Source organism: Mandrillus leucophaeus, unplaced genomic scaffold (genome assembly GCF_000951045.1).
Source record: "Mandrillus leucophaeus isolate KB7577 unplaced genomic scaffold, Mleu.le_1.0 Scaffold163, whole genome shotgun sequence".
Classification (NCBI taxonomy): domain Eukaryota; kingdom Metazoa; phylum Chordata; class Mammalia; order Primates; family Cercopithecidae; genus Mandrillus; species Mandrillus leucophaeus.
The window spans coordinates 2,741,280-2,745,957 of record NW_012101621.1 but is presented as its reverse complement, the minus strand read 5'-3'; positions in this window follow the sequence as shown (position 1 = coordinate 2,745,957).

Sequence of the window (4,678 nt, the reverse complement as noted above, 5' to 3'; positions counted from 1 at the left end):
GGGGAGCAAGACTGCTGCTCCTCCTGTACCAGGACGTTACACTGCATCGCCCCCTAGAGCCCACACGTAGGACCAGCGACTTCACTGTCAAGTAGCTGGTGCTTCCTGGCCTTATCCCCGGGCCAAACTTTGGGTGGTTACACGCTCCATGAGGGACATAGGGAGCAAATCAGGGGTTCAAAGGAGAAGAAATAGAAGTTTGTGGATCAAAGTGGAAAAGATTCAGGCTGAGTGGACCAAGCTGTAAATGATTTGTGCTCTCTTAATGTAGAGACAGAAAGAAGGGAAATAGGATGGGAAAATGCACAGAAAAGGAAAGGAAAATATAGCTTTGCATCAAGAGGGAGAGAAAATTTTTGAAAGAGAGATAAGAAAAAGCAAAATAGGAGAAAAGAGTAAGGCAAGAGAAGATAAATGACAAGCGAAAACAGGAGTCTTGCTCTTCTCATTAGAAGTAATTCAGAGCTGGCTTCTGTGTAAACCCCTTTGACCAAACAATAACTCAGATTTTTCTCTAGGTTGGGCCTATTAGGAGCCCATCCCATAATGATCTTTAGTGCAAAAAGAAACTTGAACCTTCTCTTTAAACATTTTTAGAGAGAGAAAAGTAAGAAAAGGTTTTATAAATATTTTTGGAGCATTTGTCATATTAAACAGTAGATATAAAACGAAAAATGAAACTCTGAGAAGGGGTTGAAAAATAGGTGCTTTACACATGCAGAGGCTACTTAAAACAGACTTCAAATGAAGTACATATTCAGTAAAAAATGTATAGTTAACTAAACTTGATGTATTATGATGGTGAAAAGGGGCTCATTGGAAAGGGAGGACATGCTAAAGTTTTATACTAAAAAAAGGCCACAATAGCAACAGAGTAAGTATTTGATAGATTTTAATTTTAATGTAAAAAGCATGTATCAATATAAAGAAGTTGTTCCTCTGATTTGCCTTCTGTTTCTTTTGAATACTGTGCAAATAATGTTCAGTATATATTCTGAGGAAAGGATGAAAAATCTCTTTGCTTTGAATCAGAAAAAAAGAAGAACATAATTCTTTCTAAAAGGTTTGGTAAGGATCTCACACTTTAATCATTGAAAACTTAGCCATATAATAATGTTTTCCTTTGGAATTGGTAAAGTGTCTTTAAACAATAATCTTCAAGTTCCAGAAAGACTTGTCATAAATGGAAACATGTAGTTAATTTCTTCTTTCTTCTCTCTCTGCCTCAAGCCTAAAATGAGTGTTAGTGTTGTCTTTTTGAGGGTTCTGGCAATCATCTCGAGAAAATCATTGAAAAAAAGCTTAACAAAATGAGTATTTTAAAATGTATGTGCAAAATTTAGGGAAAACTACAAGGGAAGGTGAAGCACCTGGGGCTAATAACAGCCAGAAGATTTCACCACTCCTAGGCCCAAAGGGATGGGAGAAGATGCAATTACCCTAATCTCAGGACACCTGTAACTAATCACAGGCCAAAGGAGACATGACATTTTAGAGTATAAATATCTCTTCTTGACCGTATTCTGGGTAGACCCAACAGGAGCTGTGGCACTACAGTGCACACAGAACTGTGCAGGACAACCTTAAAGAAGGGTCACGTATGCTTCATCTTCTCAAGAATTTCATTTGATTAAAAAATAAGATTAGGCCAGGCATGGTGGCTCACGCCTGTAATCCCAACACTTTGGGAGGCTGAGGCGGGCAGATCACTTGAGGTCAGGAGTTTGAGACCAGTCTGTCCAACATGGTTAAACCCCGTCTCTACCAAAAATACAAATTAGCTGGGCATGGTGGCATGTGCCTGTAATCCCAGCTACTTGGGAGGCTGAGGCAGGAGAATCGCTTGAAGCCGGGAGGTGGAGGTTGCAGTGAGCCCAGATTGCGCCACTGCCCTCCAGCCTGGGTGACAAGAGCGAGACTCCATCTCAGAAAAAATAAAGAAATAAAATAAAATAAACAAGATTAACACACTTTTAAGCAAGCAACAACCCAAAATATAATATGGCTAACGAAGTAATACAAGCACAAGCATACCAATTTACATTTATATCCAATGGAAATATTTGGATGTTATTAAAAATTTGCATTTAAAAATCAATCTTATGACACCTTAGCAAAGTTTCATGACAATTGATATTACTAAAATGTCTTTTTTCTTCTGTCATCAGCAATCTGCTCTTCACCTTTTTTCTTTTTTTTTTTTTTTTTAACAGGGTCTCACTCTGATGCCCAGGCTGGAGTGCCTGGTGCCATCTTGGCTCACTGCAACCTCCACCACCCGGGGCTCAAGCCATCCTCCCACCTCAGCCTCCCAAGTAGTTGGGACCGCAGGTGCACACCACTCCTAGCTAATTTTTAGTATTTTGGGTACAGATCAGGCTGGTGTCAAACTCCTGAGCTCAAGCAATCCACCTGCCTTTAGCCTCTCAAAGTGCTGGGATTATAGGCATGATCCACCACACCTGGCCACTTGCAAGTATTTAATATGGAAAAAAACTACTCAATGGAAATGTTGTATCTGGTTCAAAATGTGTAAAGGAGAGATGTGAACTGTTTTAGATTCCCAAAGGTGTAGAAGTCACAGGAACACAGATGTTTCCTCAACATAAAGCATAATTGCTTTTCAGCTCACAGCTACCTGGAGTTTGAATGGACGATATGGGAGCCGCAAGAACCCTCCTGCAAGAAGCTGTTGTGAAAATATTGGCAATTCCCTTGATGTGATGCTGTTGAGAAAATCAAGCATCACATGGACAGATGGTCTAGATTGTCTTTCAGAACTTCTCCTCCTGAGATTCACGCTTTTTTATTTTTAGTTTGGTGTCTTTCTGTTGTAGAGAAGCTCTGAGAATGGGTGTTTTGTTTGTTTTGTTTTGTTTTATGGGGCAAGAATAAAGGGAAAAAAATCATGTGATTGGCAAATTATAGGCACCCAGTAAATAACTGTCAGATGATTGAAACTTTAAATAAGTACACAGCGCTACCAGAAATCCAAGTAATGAGAGGCCATCTTATATGCAATGCAGTAAGAGCTCTGTTTCCCTTCATTCATCACAAACAGTTGTCCTTCACAGAGAGGCTTCCTCATCCAGGGATCTACTTAAGAACTGCCTTGGCATTCTGACAATTCCAGGAGAAAACCCCGTGAATCTGTTGATCCTTACAAATCACTTTTCAGTGCCTGTTAAATGTAAGGTACCATTTGCATTGAGAAATAAACAGAGGAACAAGACATAATCCTTGCCCTCAAGGAACTTACCATCCATTTTGGTAGATGAACACTTAGGGGGAAAACTATTAACAATCTGAAGTAAAATGTGCAAGAATTATATTAATAGAAAAATCATTACAGATATTTCTTGCAAATGAGAGAAGAAAGAGTTTCACAAAGTTTAAGAAATTTAGCCAACTAGCTAAAGACCAAGTTAGTCTAGTTAGTTCATCTTGTAAAAGGGACATGGATATACTACACAAGATGATCCCCCTGCATGCAAAAAGAAAATCATAACATTTAGTATTATATTTATCTCAAACTTTCCTAATTTCTATTTTTGTTTGTTATACACACGATCATAAACTATGAGCATATAAATAAGCATATGTTGGAGGAGTAACATATTTTACTGATAATAGCACACAGTCAAACACTTTGGGGATCATTATACTATAGCAGCACAGACAAGGGAGAGAGTTCTCAGTTGAAGAAGTTATAGAGGTTGGGCTAGAATCTGAATAAAGGGAGAAAGAGGGCATTTCAGGCAGAGAAAATAATCTGATAAGACTCATACAGGAGATAATGCCAACAGGTCTTACAGGCTAGAGAATAAACTTATTTGGTGACCCAAAGGGATAGGGGATGTAGCAGCAGAAAGTAAAGCAGAAGTTTCATTGGGTTCGTAATATGACAGCTTTACTAAGAAGAGAGTACCTCTATTTAGATTGGCTGTCTTTGTTTTTGTTTCTTTCTTATATATAAAATTTAAAAGCCTGAAGGATTTTATTTATGGAATAATAAAATCAGAGATACATTTTGAGATAATCTGGTAAAAGAATGTAGAACAGTAGGAGAGAAAATGGCTATAGAGGATTATCCATGGAAAAATTCAGTTAAATGCTAGAACAAAGATCATGCAAAAGATGTTACAGATGAATTTGTGAGTGATTATGTGTATTTTTTAAATCTTCTATTTTATTGTTCAGGTGTTCAAAACTGAGTCCAAAGGGAATGCTAGTCATCCATGAAAGTCCTATTGACAGTGTCTTCCCCTTATGTGGTTTAAGACAGTATTATCCCTTTCACCAAAATCATCATCATTTCATATGTTTTGAAGAAAGCAAAGTTTTAAATCATCTGTAAGGGGTATAATTTCAATACACAAAAGTAGATGCTCAAGGAGGGCAAAAAAACTTTTATTTTTCATAACTATATTTAATTTTTATTTAAAGCTATGTTCTACCAGGTATCAGAAACCAAATCTCAGTCAAACCAGAGTTTTCCTACCTTTTCCTGAGATTACACCTAATTTCTAGGCAATTTATGTAGTTCCAAGATATCACGGGGAAAATAAATGTAAACTGGACCTTGAGATCATTATCTATCTACATAAGCGTCTGCAAAACATTTTAATTCACATCTGACTTTCAATCTCCCCACACAGTTTATTGCTGTGTTCTTGTC